At 58.5% G+C, this 16,034-nt stretch overlaps 1 long non-coding RNA gene across 1 annotated transcript; it reads left to right on the top strand.

Moving 5' to 3' along the window:
• Positions 1–1,955: 1,955 nt before the first annotated feature.
• On the top strand, positions 1,956–5,413 carry LOC144256549 (uncharacterized). The gene is made up of 3 exons (XR_013344139.1): positions 1,956–2,183; positions 3,208–3,244; positions 5,303–5,413. It is a non-coding gene; the product is annotated as an uncharacterized LOC144256549 (long non-coding RNA).
• The last annotated feature ends 10,621 nt before the right edge of the window (positions 5,414–16,034 follow it).

Raw genomic sequence — 16,034 nt, 5'->3', positions numbered from 1 at the left:
ATACCCAGTTTCCAGCATAGGGCCATGCGTGGGGAAGGAGCAGGTACAGGGGTTTGGGGCAAGGCTCCATGTGCATTGCTGTGGATGCTCCTGGGCAGAGAGATGTACCACCAGGAGCTGGTGCCTCTCAGGTCTCCATGCCCTTTGACTGCCCACTGCTGGTGCTGATCCCACACACCCCTGGATAGTGGCTTGCACTGATCTTTCTCGGGTAGTTTTTGCCTGAGGCCAAAGGAGCTGTTCTGGCCACTGGGTCCTGTACTCCCACTGCCAATGGTGGAAGCAGTAAGCAGGTGGGGAGAGGGAAAGAGGGAGAGGCACCCTACCAAACCCCAGGGAGAGGGGGCTTCAGGGGCCAGGACCCGTGGGGGTCCTCGATCCACAGCGTGGGTGTCTGTGGGGAGATGGGACTGAAGGGCCAGGACCTGTGGGCGTCCTGGAGCCAGAGCATGCGGGGGGAGAGGGAGCCGCAGGGACCAGGACCCTTGGGGGTCCTGGAGCCAGAGCACAGGTGAGGAGGGGGTCGCAGGGGCCAGGACCCATCCAGCCCTTCCTCCTTCCAGGTGCTCCCAGCTGCTGGCCTTGGCCTGAGTGGTCACTCGCTGGCTTCATCTTAATGCGAGGCTGATTCTATGCCAAGAGTGCGTCACATGGGGCATGAACAACGCTTCCCATGTGGCTTTAAGCGCTGTGGGAAGCAGACTGATGGGAAAACAATGGTCTTTCTAAGGTCAGCAACCGACAGAGCAGAAACCCGTGCACTTATTTCCGTGAAGACCACCCAGCACGGCTTTTCTGCCCCTGTGGCAGGCTCCTTGCCCCACCCTCACCTTAAGTAGCCAGTCAACCATCCTCCTGTGTGCCAGGGTCCAGATGTTCAGGACAGCCCTGCCCATCCAGAGGGTGACTGACCAGTGGGCAGGGAGCAGCAGCGCAGGCTTGGGGTGGCCCTCCTCCCGGCCTGTGGGTGACTGCACCCCAGGGCTGCACCGATTTAAGAAATTTTCAGTTAGTGCTTCTTTCCCTCAAGAGAGTCCAGGGCCCTGGCTTCTACACAAAGGCTGCCTTTACTTCTCTACCACAGATGTGCTCAGCTCCGTCCCTCCAGGCTGAGGCCTATGACTTGGCATGGATGATCCAGTCCAGCCCTCCCCCTCGGAAGCCAGCAGAGAAGTCTCTGCCTCCAGTCCACTGGCCTCGGCTGAGATGGTCTCCCCTGGACAGAAACAGGCCTGGGTTGCTCTCTAAGTCTGTCTGGTTGGCAGCATGAACCCACAGTGGGAGAGACACATAAGGGGGGCCACAGGCTAGGGGGCATTCTGATGGCGGGCCTCTGCCTTTCCCCGCATCTGCATGTGCTCTCCAGCCTGCATCCTCACGGCCACCCGGTTCTCGTGAATGTTGATCAACTGGTTGCTTGGTTAATGGAGTTCACTCACACAAAATTCCACCAAATCAGATCTGTCACAGATCTTAACCTCTCCTGCCAGACGTTGTCAAACTTTCTAGTAAAGGTTTGAAAGTAACAGTGTCTGCCCGACAAGTAACATTTGGTGGAGAATCCAGCTGATTTTGCTGAAAAACCTGTCGACTCAGGATCAGAGTTTCTGCTTCTGTGCAGGGTGGAGGGCGCTTGCTCAAGCCATGGCAGGTCTGGAACCACAGAGCCAGCGGGACGGTGAGGGGACAGTGAGGGACAGTGAGGGGACACCGCAGGCAGGAAGCGAGCCTGCCAAGGCATCGAGGAGCCCACTGAGCTGGCTGGGCAGCCGCCACAGCAGCATGGCACCCGGGCAGACAGCCCAGCGGAGCGGCAGGCGCAGGGAGTGCTGCCAGCGCCAGACAGCAGCTGTGCCCTGAGCAGAGCAGAGGACGGGCTGCCAGCCGAGCTCCCTGCGCGAGCCAAGCAAGCCTGACACTGAGATAGAGGCCCTGCTTCATGTTCTGGCTTTGGGACTAAAAAACACTGTGATCCTCACTGGGCTATGACAACTTACCACACTAGGGAGCTAGCTCGGAGGCGCCTGGTGGCCTTGAGGTCCACCCCTCCTGCATGTGCTCTGAGTGTGTTGCGCTCCTACCCTGGAGAGGCACTGGTGTCGGGGACCTGGGCATCCACTCCTGAAGCCAGCCAGCCTGCAGATCCGCAGCCCCTTCTGCAGTGGACGGACGGCAACACAAAGGTGTGTGGTACAGCTGCCACTTCAGCATGGCCGGGAACAGGGAGGACAGGGGGCTCCCTGGGACCAGAGGAAAGCCACAGAGAGGGCACAGTTGTCAGTGAATGGAAGCCTTGTGCTGGCCCTGCCAGTGCTGGGGAGGGCTTGGGCAGCCCCTTCTCTGATCCCAGGCGCAGGCCACTGCTGGCGCTTTGCATCTGGAGGCTTTTTGCATCTGGAGGGCCAGGGCTCAGTCTTCCTTCTGCTGTGGGGGGCCTGCCTGCTGCAGGCCCCTTGGACACGCCGAGGAGTGAGGCCCTGAGAGGGCACAGGCCAGGTCCCAGGCCCCCTGGGCAGGGCCTCACCTTCTTCTCTTCAGCACAGGTGGCTCTGTGGCCATTGTCATGGCCTGCTCATCTTCCTGTTGCTCTCCAAGGCCCCAAGGCCCCTGGCATAAAGTAATGTGACTGGGTTGGGAAATGACCCTGAGACCACGGGTAGAGCTCGAAAAGGAAGCAGGGGCGTGGGTAGACTCTGGGTTCCCACTTGTCTGGACCAGGCACCAGGCAGGTCTGTCCCACCCACAAGGCCAGGGTACAGGGTTGCTCTCTCTGGACTGAGGAGACTCCAGAGGACGGCAGCACACAGGAGCTGGGTCACGAGGTCTCACAAAGTGTGTGAACCTGGTCAGAACCTAAGGAGGTCACGGTGCCCGCAGCTGGGATGACACCTAGGAGCCGTCTCATGAGGGGGCATGTCAGGGTGAACCTGGTCAGAGCGCCAGGAGGAGATGGAGTCCACCGGTGTGGCGAGGTGGTGGTCCTGTAGGTAGACGTGGCGACGGGGCTTTGGTGAATCAGCAAAACCTCACAGACACCCCAGCACAGGTGTCCGGCTCCGTGCCTGCCCTGGCCTGGCTCCAGGTGGGAGCCTCGGGGGACCTGGAGTGGAGTCCTGCTGGGGCGCTTGTTTCTGACTTCCTCTCTGGCCATGGCTTCTGCCTGAGGGTCCTAGAGAACTGACGCATCTCCCCGGTTTTCTCTGGCAGACTGGCGCATCACTGGAAGAAAACCTGGCTCCTGGCGGTGAGTGTGCAGAGGGCTGTGGGTGGCTGTGCTCTGCTCGCTTGGCCCTGTTCAGGGGGCACAGGCCGCTGTGTCACCGGGCAGGTAATTCTGCATTAGCAACAACCTAGAAGCTGCTCGGCTAAGTCTCCCAGTTCTGGGGGAGGACGCAGCCCTCAGCCGAGGTTAGGAGGCACCCGGCTCAGCCTTCACATCTGCACCTTGAGGGTGAGTTCGGGTGCCATCCGTCTAGCCAGAGCGAGGACTCACAGAAGGGTCTGTGGGCTGTCCTCGTCCTCCATTTGTCAGGTGTGTGGAAGAGTCTCCCACAGGTCTGCCTCTTATGGGTCACACCTGGCTCTCGGGCTGTGGGGAGGAGGGAACTGTGCTCCTTCTGACCCAGGTCCACGGTGGAAGGCAACTGGGACGCTGGTGTCCCATAACCTGTTTCGGGGAATCTCCTGCCCATAGAGACTGTACCCTTTTCAGTCTGTCTCCAGCCTCCTGGAGACATTTCAGTCGGATCCTGAAGGTGCCATGAGGCCACTCCATCTGGCTCAGTTGGTGGCATCCCTGGTGCCACAGTGGGTGGGGGCTGGGAGTTCAGGCAGAGCCTAAGTGGTCAAGGGAAGGTGGCTGGCCCCCTCCCTGTGTCAAGTCCAGGGTGGTGGGAGGACCTGTGGTGCTGGTGAAGACCACGGGCGCTCAACATCGCCCTGCACCCCACGCAGGCCTTTGCTGTGATCCAGGTCGGCAAACGCTCTGAGATCCCAGCTCAGCTCTGCCCCCAGGCCAGGCCAGGCCCTGGGTCCTGCAGGTGACAGAACGGTCCGCAGGCATGGTGCACACAGAGGAGGACGTGCTCCAGGCTCACTGCCCTTCCTGCTGGGGCAGTCTGCTCCCCCAGGGGTTTGCCAAGGGACTGGACCCTCCTGGGACTCTCCCGGCCTCACACGCTCTGAGGAAACCAGACCAGGGAGCTGCCTTCCCGCCTACATCACCTGTATACAGAGCCGTGGCCAGGTCCTGTGGCCTCCCGCCATGGCTGCAGGCAGGTGCAGGGCTCGGCTGGAGTTGAGATGCGGATTTGGCACAGAGCGGCGTGCTGTGAGGGTCAGGCTGCAGCACACACGCTCCTCAGCCTGCACAGAGCGGGAGCCAGCGCGGCCCAGGTCATGGTTTCTGCAGCTGTGTGACTGCCAGCTGCAGAGCTCAGGTTTCGGCCTCTCCCACCTGTGATGGAGACCTCCAGGTCTCTGCCTGTGTTCTCAACAAGGCCACTCAGGCACACTGTCCCTGGGTGGTGGGCAGCTCCCCTGGGCAGCCCCTCTGAGGCCCCGCTGCTGTACCACCTGGCCCTGGGACCGTTTGGGGCATCTTACTTCTTACCAGGACAGTCTGCTGACCACTGCCATGATCTCCAAGAATAGGGCCATGGTCCTCAGTTCCAGAAGTTTCTAGAATCAGCAGATGGAAGGAGCTGGCCCCCACAGGAAGGTCTCCATATGATGTGGTATTTGACTCCTGAACAGAATTCTCTGGAAAACACCTGGCTAAACTAAAATCCTGTCCTGCCCCTCACACTGACATGGTCACCCAGAAGTGAGAGCATCAGGCAGAGAGAGGCTCATGGTCGGTGAGGAATATGCCCCCTGGAACCCTGTGCCCGGGTGGCAGGTAGCTCGGACCTGAGGGCCCTCAGGACTCTCTGGGATCTCAGCTTCCTCCCAGCCATGGTCAATTCTCGCATCTGAGATGACTCTTGGCAGAGGGCTAGGCCTGGCTCCTGGTCACTGGTCCAGACTTCTCTGGAATCCAGCATGTCAGGAGGAGGCCACGGATGAAGGCCAGCCAAGAGCCTGGTTCCTAGGAGGTCCACGCCAGGGCCACACACAGGTGGAGCTTCCCCAAGTGGCTCAGCTCACCACGGTCCAAAGCCCCGAACTCACCAGTGTCTCAGGTGGTTGCTAGCCCCTCCTGCCCCGCCCTTCAGTCCTGGGATTGAACCCAGAGGTGTTTTACACTTGAGCTACATCCAGGCCCTGATTTATTTAAACATTTTTTATTTGTTCTTTTTAGCTCTACGTGATAGTGGAGTGCATTCTGACACATCGTACACACATGGAGTATGAGTCATTCTAACTGGGATCCCGTTCTCGTGGTGGAGCATGCCGGGGGGTTCATACACGCACAGAGGAGAGCGCGGTCATCCATTCTGCTGTCCTTCCCATTCTATGCCTGCTTCCCTCGCGCCCTTTGTCTAATCCAACCAACTTCTGTTCTCCCCTATTGCTGCTCGCCTCATATATCAGAGAGAACTCTGGCCTTGACTTTTAAGACCCCAGTGACTGAACTCTATTTAACTAAAAGTTTCGGAGGCTTGACCTTGAAATGCTCACCCTCCTACCTCTGCCTCCCAGCAGCCTGGGCCTTGGGGACACCAACCCACATCCTGTCTGAATGCCCAGCAGCTTGTGATGGAACAGGCAGGCTGTCTGGGTGCTGCGGTCTGGTGATCCCAAAGGCCCAGGTATGGCAGGGCTGGCCACCAGCCTGTGGTGCTATGAAGGTGGTGCCACCTTGAGGTCATAGGCCCAGCGGGAAGGAGTTCAGTCACTGGGGCCTGTCCTGGAAGGGGACATTGGGACCCAGACTTCTCTCTTGGCATCCACTATGAGGTGAGCAGCTTTCCTCCAAAACATGGACCCTGGGATGATGTTCTGCCTCCACACAGGCTCAGAGGCATGCAGCCAGCAGCCCACGGGTGACACGGTGGAGCCTTGGCCCAGAGCAAGCTCCCCTCCCTGAGTCCAGTGTCCAGGTACTGTGTTGAAGCTCTGCAGAGCTGACATCCAGGTGTGTGAGGGCAGCAGCTGAAGGACACAGTGTCACCATCTGCAAGGTCAACGGGGTTTCCTGCTACTCGGGGAATGGTCATAGGTCCTTACATTTCTGAGGGCAGAGGTGACACCCAGGGGAGGCCCACAGGTTAGGACTTAGTGACTCACTGCAGGGAGAAGAGATGGACACCCAGGGGAGGCCCACAGCTCCAGGGTTGGTGTCCCACTGCAGGTGGACACACAGAGGAGGCCCACAGCTCCAGGGTTGGTGTCCCACTGCAGGTGGACACACAGAGGAGGCCCACAGCTTCAGGGTTGGTGTCCCACTGCAGGTGGACACCCAGGGGAGGCCCATAGCTCCAGGGTTGGTGTCCCACTGCAGGTGGACACACAGAGGAGGCCCACAGCTCCAGGGTTGGTGTCCCACTGCAGGTGGACACCCAGGGGAGGCCCACAGCTCCAGGGTTGGTGTCCCACTGCAGATGGACACCCAGAGGAGGCCCACAGCTCCAGGGTTGGTGTCCCACTGCAGGTGGACACCCAGGGGAGGCCCACAGCTCCGGGGTTGGTGTCCCACTGCAGGGAGGAGAGGCAGACACCCATGGGAGGCCCACAGCTCCGGGGTTGCTGTCCCACTGCAGGTGGACACCCAGGGGAGGCCCATAGCTCCAGGGTTGGTGTCCCACTGCAGGGAGGAGAGGCAGACACCCAGGGGAGGCCCACAGCTCCGGGGTTGGTGTCCCACTGCAGATGGACCCACAGAGGAGGCCCACAGCTCCAGGGTTGGTGTCCCACTGCAGGTGGACACCCAGGGGAGGCCCATAGCTCCAGGGTTGGTGTCCCACTGCAGGTGGACACCCAGAGGAGGCCCACAGCTCCAGGGTTGGTGTCCCACTGCAGGTGGACACACAGAGGAGGCCCACAGCTCCAGGGTTGGTGTCCCACTGCAGGTGGACACACAGAGGAAGCCCACAGCTCCAGGGTTGGTGTCCCACTGCAGGTGGACACACAGAGGAGGCCCACAGCTCCGGGGTTGGTGTCCCACTGCAGGTGGACACACAGAGGAGGCCCACAGCTCCAGGGTTGGTGTCCCACTGCAGGTGGACACCCAGGGGAGGCCCACAGCTCCGGGGTTGGTGTCCCACTGCAGGGAGGAGAGGCAGACACCCAGGGGAGGCCCACAGCTCCGGGGTTGCTGTCCCACTGCAGGTGGACACCCAGGGGAGGCCCATAGCTCCAGGGTTGGTGTCCCACTGCAGGGAGGAGAGGCAGACACCCAGGGGAGGCCCACAGCTCCGGGGTTGGTGTCCCACTGCAGATGGACCCACAGAGGAGGCCCACAGCTCCAGGGTTGGTGTCCCACTGCAGGTGGACACCCAGGGGAGGCCCATAGCTCCGGGGTTGGTGTCCCACTGCAGGTGGACACACAGAGGAGGCCCACAGCTTCAGGGTTGGTGTCCCACTGCAGGTGGACACACAGAGGAGGCCCACAGCTCCAGGGTTGGTGTCCCACTGCAGGGAGGAGAGGCAGACACCCAGAGGAGGCCCACAGCTCCGGGGTTGGTGTCCCACTGCAGGTGGACACACAGGGGAGGCCCATAGCTCCGGGGTTGGTGTCCCACTGCAGGTGGACACACAGAGGAGGCCCACAGCTCCAGGGTTGGTGTCCCACTGCAGGTGGACACACAGAGGAGGCCCACAGCTCCAGGGTTGGTGTCCCACTGCAGGGAGGAGAGGCAGACACCCAGGGGAGGCCCACAGCTCCGGGGTTGCTGTCCCACTGCAGGGAGGAGAGGCAGACACCCAGGGGAGGCCCACAGCTCTGGGGTTGGTGTCCCACTGCAGGTGGACACCCAGGGGAGGCCCACAGCTCTGGGGTTGGTGTCCCACTGCAAGTGGACACCCAGGGGAGGCCCACAGCTCTGGGGTTGGTGTCCCACTGCAGGTGGACACACAGAGGAGGCCCACAGCTCCAGGGTTGGTGTCCCACTGCAGGTGGACACCCAGGGGAGGCCACAGCTCCAGGGTTGGTGTCCCACTGCAAGTGGACACCCAGGGGAGGCCCACAACTCTGGGGTTGGTGTCCCACTGCAGGTGGACACCCAGGGGAGGCCCACAGCTCTGGGTTGGTGTCCCACTGCAAGTGGACACACAGAGGAGGCCCACAGCTCCAGGGTTGGTGTCCCACTGCAGGTGGACACCCAGGGAGGCCCATAGCTCCGGGGTTGGTGTCCCACTGCAGGTGGACACCCAGAGGAGGCCCACAGCTCCGGGGTTGGTGTCCCACTGCAGGTGGACACCCAGGGGAGGCCCACAGCTCCGGGGTTGGTGTCCCACTGCAGGTGGACACCCAGGGGAGGCCCACAGCTCTGGTTGGTGTCCGACTGCAGGGAGGAGACCCAGTCTCAGGGAGCTTCCATTATTTCTGACTTGGAACCTCATCATCATGAGCAAGGTGCCTCCCTGGAGTGAGTGGTAGTGAACGTCTTCATGAGTGGTTTTCTCTTTTAGGTAGTTGGAGTTGATTCATTCCATGTTTTCTCTACATGTTTGCGAGCTATCTTTGAAGTGTGGTTGCAAACGGCATGAACTCTGGCCTGTGGTTGTGGACTCAGGGTGCATGCACAGGCAGGTGACCCCAGGGCCATGAGACATCAGATGGGCAGGGCACAATGACTTCTGAGCCCTGGTGTCCTCCATCCTGGAGTCTCTGTTTCTCGGGGAATCCAGTGTTCCCTCAGCTGCTCCTTCCGCTCCTAGACAGGTGCTGCCTACCACCAAGAACATCTGCAGGAAGAGTCGGTGTGAGCTGGGCCAAAGGTGTCCTTGCCCCGACCCTCCAGTGCCCCCGCAGGCATGGAAACAAGCTCCAGGATGTCCTGTGGAGCTCTGGGGAAGGGGGAAGAAACAGACTTCTGTTCCATGGCGGGGAGCCCAGTTCTCTGCTGTCATCCAGGAGTTGTTTACGCCCATTCCTTGGAGCCCCTCTTCTTTCTCAGATCTTCCACCTCAGGACAGATTGTCTGGCCCTCCTCCCTCTTCTGTGATGTATTCGTCCCGTTGTCCTGCAGGCACTGGAGTTCTGCTTTCCACTCTTCTCTGCCTTGGACGCTTAGCCCCGACCTTGCGTACCTTGAGTACACCTGCTCCTTGCCACGCACCTTGCGTACACGTGCTCCTGCGCACAGACGCGCACGTGCGTACGTTCCGCAGTCCGCTGGGTTTTCTGGGTCCAAGATCAGTAGCGTCGCTCCCCAGGATCCCCTCTGCAGGCGTCAGAGCTCTTGAGTGAGATGGAGAGTCGTGCCTGGTGCTGGCAGCCACTCGCCCCTGATGACCAGAGGGCCAAACCCCGTGCTCCTATGGGAAGTGCCGGGCATTACTGCGTTCTGTCCTGGAGACTGCTGAGCTGGCATCTCCTCGCCCCTCTGAAAGCACCCTGCAGGGAGTTGAGCAGCCCTGAACACAGATATTGGCTCACATCTGTGTGCCTGGGGCCGAGTCGGCACTCACACCGCAGGCTGACCCTGTGCGGCTGGGTTTCCACCTGAGGTTTAGTCCAGGCCCAGTGAGTGCCCAGTGCCAGGCAGCGGGCAGGTTTTCAGGCTTGCAGGGCTTCCCTGTTTACCCAGTGCTGAGGCTTTGCTCCAGGATTCAAGGCTTTCAGAGGTGAGCAGAGGGACATCCTGGGCATCAGGATGCTGGCCAGCCAAGATTAGAGTCAAGCATGGGCAGGAAGTAGGGAGTAAGGTGCTCCATGGAATCAGGGCCATTGACATCAGCCCCTCCATGCAGGCTATGGAGAAAGTACTCCTTATAAAGTTGAAAGAAAATGAAGCCCCTTTGGGTTTTTTCTTGAAAGAAACAATTCTGTACCCTGGAAAGCCAGTGGACGTGGAGCCCTGGAGAGTGGGCACAGTGGGCAGGAGGCGAGAAGAGCTGTGTCTGAGCCTTTCCTGCCTTCGGCGAATGTGGCTTGGGTCTGCTTCTGTTTTCGTCTGTGCTGACCATGACCTGTAGGTGCCATTGGGGAAGGAGCTCTTCCTCCAAACCCTTTGCTCAGCTTGTCGACAGAGAACATGAGGTTGCCCCGCATCTGCAAACACTCAGCTCCTGCCAGCTCATGATGATATTGCAAAAGTTGTGTAGGTGCCAGGAACAGAGATGGCGTGGCAGGAAGATTCCACCCAGCAAGTACAAGCTCGTTGGGAATTTAGAAGGAAGTGTTCTGAAGCACACGAAGTTTGCATTTTTGAGGTTGCCCCCAGAACTGGGCATTTGCGATGAGGGCCCCTCACCTGCATCCCTCAGTGGCAATAGGTACCATGATGGGGCAATTAGCGGCTGGCAGAGTGGCAGAGTATCTAGGTAATCCACCAGGCTGGTGCAGAGAGGGACCAGGCCACAGAGACTCAGCCTTCAGGCACACAGCACTCTGAACAGGCGTGTCCAGCCCTGAGGCCTTGTTCCTAGGGAAGGCTTGACCACATCAGGACACTGGTGCTGAACCCTGCTACAGCTTCAGGTAGGGTGATGAGGCCTTCAGTTTCTGATAAAAAGTAGCTGGTTGGGAGAAATGGGATCTAGATTCTTCCATTTGTAAACATGTAACAAAAGCCTAAATTTTTTTAAAAATAAAATAAAACATGTACAAAATCCACATGTCCAAGGGTGCCAAAGCAGCATGTGGATGTTGGTGAAGTCCTCAGTGGGAGGTGGAGGCAGAGGAGAGCCTGCTAGGCTGCAGGTTAGCTGTGGGGTGGGCACCAGACAGCACCTGCTTATCTGCAGGGAGGCCAGCCAGGATCCTGTCTTCACCAGCCTCCACTGGAGGCAGGAAGCCGGGGCTGGCAGGGAGGCTCAATAAGACCCATGAAGTGCCAGCCAGACCTGCTGCATATCAGGCCAACATGGTGCGAGCCTAGAGGGTGGACCTGTGCCTTCAGGAGTGTGCAAGGTAATGTCCCTGTCTTTAGCTGTGGTTGCCTCTGAACGGGTTGATTTTGGAGGTTGCCCTTTTGCTCAGCTAGATGGTTCCTGTAATCTTGAGCCCTTCCCAGCAGATGACATTCCTGTGGGGTGACGCGTTCCTCAAGTCCTGTTGGCAGCTACAGAGCCACTTGGGGTGCATGCACCTGGAGAAAAGGGTTCGTAGGGAGACCAGTCAACCAACCAACTGTCCTCCCGTCCAGCACCTGCGCGGGTGTCTTCTGAAGCCTGTATGCTGTGGTGAGTCAGTTTCCCCTCACTCCATGTTTGGGATGGTGTCCCCAGGCCACCTGGCTTTGGAAATCACTGGTCTGTAGCCCTGGGACTTCCCTCCCTGAGTCACTGCATGCTGTGTCTGCCTGGTGAGTAGACAGGACTTGTGCTGCCCTGAGGGCCATGGGCTCAGGCCACGACAGGCAGGTGAGAAAGTGAATTCCTGAGCCCTGTACATCCTGCCTCCAGCACTGAAGGAATTTGGGGCTGCAGGCCAGGACGACGGGTGTAGAGTTGAGGGAAGCCAGGCGAGCCGGAGGGAAGCAGGTGTGGGCTCGTGTCAGCCCTGTCCCCACGGGCCCGGCACAGGGCTGTCAGTGAAGGCCGCTGGCAGCTGGTGGCTGCAGCAACAGGCAGCAGCCTGCATACTGGCCCAGCTTACTGTGGTCCTGGGGCAAATCCTCCAGAGCTTAGGACTGAGTCCTGCCAGGAATTACGGCAAGGCCAGAGGTCCTTTCAGGAGAAGGACCACTCGGAGCAGGGCTTAGAAGGGGTCGAGGCTGACACAGGAAAAGCTGTCTTCCATGGCTAGAAGCCATTCGCCATGAGGCCACCTAGTGCAGAGGCCACCAGCTCAAGAGAGGCTGGAACGACTATGCAGTTACCTGGAGCAGCTGTGCCAGGCAGCCCCAGGCATCGCAGGGACAGCAGCTGCTCAGGCCTGGCCAAGCATCTCGTGTGGTGCATGACAATGACAAGTGGCACAAGATGACCCCACATGGCAGAGTGGACACAGCAAGGTTTCCTCCTTGTAGTTATTTTCAATTTTCTTTTTAAATTTTAAAAGAAATTGAAACCTTTCCAATATCTGAAAATGCCACTAAATCCTGGCTCTGTCTCAGATGCAGGTAGAGGACAGCTCCTCTGGAAACACAGGACGGAGAGGGTGTACTGGCCTGCACCTGCTCGGGGGAGAGCCTCAGCTTCCTTCTAAAAGATGGGGTCTCAGCTCTTTCTGCCTTCCCCCTTCCCAGTAGCTGAGGTGTACAGCAGCAGGGGCAACACACTAGATCCAGGGAATGGGCCTGGGACTGCTCTGGGAGAGGTCCTTAGAGTGTAGGTGAAGAGAGCTAGGGCTGTGGTCACATATGGCCTAAGAGGATAGAGCGCCACCAAGGCAAGGAAGAAGAGCAGTACTTCCAGAAAGCCATAGGAGGACTCTAACCTTGATGACTCCATCCTGTCCTGTATCCTCCCTTCCATTAGGTCCTTCCTCTTCCCTCCTCCTCCTGCTCTGTAGTCTCCTTCCTGTTCTGTGTCCTCCCTTCCATTAGGTCCTTCCTCCTCCCTCCTCCTCCTGCTCTGCAGTCTCCTTCCTGTCCCTATGTCCTCCTTCCATTAGGTCCTTCCTCCTCCCTCCTCCTCCTGCTCTGCTGTCTCCTTCCTGTTCTATGTCCTCCCTTCCATCAGGTCCTTCCTCCTCCCTCCTCCTCCTGCTCTGCAGTCTCCTTCCTGTTCTATGTCCTCCCTTCCATTAGGTCCTTCCTCCTCCCTCCTCCTCCTGCTCTGCAGTCTCCTTCCTGTTCTATGTCCTCCCTTCCATTAGGTCCTCCCTCCTCCCTCCTCTCCTGCTCTGCTGTCTCCTTCCTGTTCTGTGTCCTCCTTTCCTTTAGGTCCTCCCTCCTCCCTCCTCCTCCTGCTCTGCAGTCTCCTTCCTGTTCTATGTCCTCCCTTCCATTAGGTCCTTCCTCCTCCGTCCTCCTCCTGCTCTGCTGTCTCCTTCCTGTTCTATGTCCTCCCTTCCTTTAGGTCCTTCCTCCTCCCTCCTCCTCCTGCTCTGCAGTCTCCTTCCTGTTCTATGTCCTCCCTTCCATTAGGTCCTTCCTCCTCCCTCCTCCTCCTGCTCTGCAGTCTCCTTCCTGTTCTATGTCCTCCCTTCCATTAGGTCCTTCCTCCTCCCTCCTCCTCCTGCTCTGCTGTCTCCTTCCTGTTCTATGTCCTCCCTTCCATTAGGTCCTTCTCCTCCATCCTCCCTGCCTGCTTCTCCTTCCTGTTCTATGTCCTCCCTTCAATTAGGTCCTTCCTCCTCCCTCCTCCTCCTGCTCTTTGGTCTCCTCCTGTTCTATGTCCTCCCTTCCAATCAGGTCCTTCCTCCTTCCTCCTCCTCCTGCTCTGCAGTCTCCTTCCTGTTCTGTGTCCTCCCTTCCATTAGGTCCTTCCTCCTCCCTCCTCCTCCTGCTCTTTGGTCTCCTTCCTGTTCTATGTCCTCCCTTCCATCAGGTCCTTCCTCCTTCCTCCTCCTCCTGCTCTGCAGTCTCCTTCCTGTTCTGTGTCCTCCCTTCCATTAGGTCCTTCCTCCTCCCTCCTCCTCCTGCTCTTTGGTCTCCTTCCTGTTCTATGTCCTCCCTTCCATCAGGTCTCCTCCTTCCCTCCTCCTGCTCTGCAGTCTCCTTCCTGTCTGTGTCCTCCCTTCCATCAGGTCCTTCCTCCTCCCTCCTCCTCCTGCTCTGCAGTCTCCTTCCTGTTCTATGTCCTCCCTTCCATTAGGTCCTTCTCCTCCCTCCCTCCCTCCCCTCTGCATTCTCCTTCCTGGTTCTATGTCCTCCCTTCCATTAGGTCCCTCCCTCCTCCCTCCTCCTCGTGTTCTGCTGTCTCCTTCCTGTCTATATCCTCCCTTCCTTTAGGTCCTTCCTCCTCCGTCCTCCTCCTGCTCTGCTGTCTCCTTCCTGTTCTATGTCCTCCCTTCCTTTAGGTCCTTCCTCCTCTGTCCTCCTCCTGCTCTTTGGTCTCCTTCCTGTTCTGTGTCCACCCTTCCATTAGGTCCTTCTCCTCCCTCCTCCTCCTGCTCTGCTGTCTCCTTCCTGTTCTGTGTCCTCCTTTCCTTTAGGTCCTCCCTCCTCCCTCCTCCTCCTGCTCTGCAGTCTCCTTCCTGTTCTATGTCCTCCCTTCCATTAGGTCCTTCCTCCTCCGTCCTCCTCCTGCTCTGCTGTCTCCTTCCTGTTCTATGTCCTCCCTTCCTTTAGGTCCTTCTCCTCCCTCCTCCTCCTGCTCTGCAGTCTCCTTCCTGTTCTATGTCCTCCCTTCCATTAGGTCCTTCCTCCTCCCTCCTCCTCCTGCTCTGCAGTCTCCTCCTGTTCTATGTCCTCCCTTCCATTAGGTCCTTCCTCCTCCCTCCTCCTCCTGCTCTGCTGTCTCCTTCCTGTTCTATGTCCTCCCCTTCCATTAGGTCCTTCCTCCTCCATCCTCCTCCTGCTCTGCTGTCTCCTTCTGTTCTATGTCCTCCCTTCAATTCGTTCCTTCCTCCTCCCTCCTCCTCCCTGCTTTTGGTCTCCTTCCTGTTCTATGTCCTCCCTTCCATCAGGTCCTTCCTCCTTCCTCCTCCTCCTGCTCTGCAGTCTCCTTCCTGTTCTATGTCCTCCCTTCCATTAGGTCCCTTCCTCCTCCTCCTCCTCCTGTCTGCAGTCTCCTTCTGTTCTATGTCCTCCCTTCCATTAGGTCCTCCCTCCTCCCTCCTCCTCGTGTTCTGCTGTCTCCTTCCTGTTCTATATCCTCCCTTCCTTTAGGTCCTTCCTCCTCCGTCCTCCTCCTGCTCTGCTATCTCCTTCCTGTTCTATGTCCTCCCTTCCTTTAGGTCCTTCCTCCTCTGTCCTCCTCCTGCTCTTTGGTCTCCTTCCTGTTCTGTGTCCACCCTTCCATTAGGTCCTTCCTCCTCCCTCCTCCTCCTGCTCTGCTGTCTCCTTCCTGTTCTGTGTCCTCCTTTCCTTTAGGTCCTCCCTCCTCCCTCCTCCTCCTGCTCTGCAGTCTCCTTCCTGTTCTATGTCCTCCCTTCCATTAGGTCCTTCCTCCTTCCCTCCTCCTCCTGCTCTGCTGTCTCCTTCCTGTTCTATGTCCTCCCTTCAATTAGGTCCTTCCTCCTCCCTCCTCCTCCTGCTCTTTGGTCTCCTTCCTGTTCTGTGTCCTCCCTTCCATTAGGTCCTTCCTCCTCCCTCCTCCTCCTGCTCTGCTGTCTCCTTCCTGTTCTATGTCTTCCCTTCAATTAGGTCCTTCCTCCTCCCTCCTCCTCCAGCTCTGCTGTCTCCTTCCTGTTCTATGTCCTCCCTTCCATTAGGTCCTTCCTCCTCCGTCCTCCTCCTGCTCTGCTGTCTCCTTCCTGTTCTATGTCCTCCCTTCCTTTAGGTCCTTCCTCCTCTGTCCTCCTCCTGCTCTTTGGTCTCCTTCCTGTTCTGTGTCCACCCTTCCATTAGGTCCTTCCTCCTCCCTCCTCCTCCTGCTCTGCTGTCTCCTTCCTGTTCTGTGTCCTCCTTTCCTTTAGGTCCTCCCTCCTCCCTCCTCCTCCTGCTCTGCAGTCTCCTTCCTGTTCTATGTCCTCCCTTCCATTAGGTCCTTCCTCATCCCTCCTCCTCCTGCTCTGCTGTCTCCTTCCTGTTCTATGTCCTCCCTTCAATTAGATCCTTCCTCCTCCCTCCTCCTCCTGCTCTTTGGTCTCCTTCCTGTTCTGTGTCCTCCCTTCCATTAGGTCCTTCCTCCTCCCTCCTCCTCCTGCTCTGCTGTCTCCTTCCTGTTCTGTGTCCTCCTTTCCTTTAGGTCCTCCCTCCTCCCTCCTCCTCCTGCTCTGCAGTCTCCTTCCTGTTCTATGTCCTCCCTTCCATTAGGTCCTTCCTCCTCCCTCCTCCTCCTGCTCTGCAGTCTCCTTCCTGTTCTATGTCCTCCCTTCCATTAGGTCCTTCCTCCTCCCTCCTCCTCCTGCTCTGCAGTCTCCTTCCTGTTCT

Source organism: Urocitellus parryii, chromosome 8, assembly GCF_045843805.1.
Source record: "Urocitellus parryii isolate mUroPar1 chromosome 8, mUroPar1.hap1, whole genome shotgun sequence".
Classification (NCBI taxonomy): Eukaryota; Metazoa; Chordata; class Mammalia; order Rodentia; family Sciuridae; genus Urocitellus; species Urocitellus parryii.
This window is presented reverse-complemented; position numbering and strand designations above follow the sequence as displayed.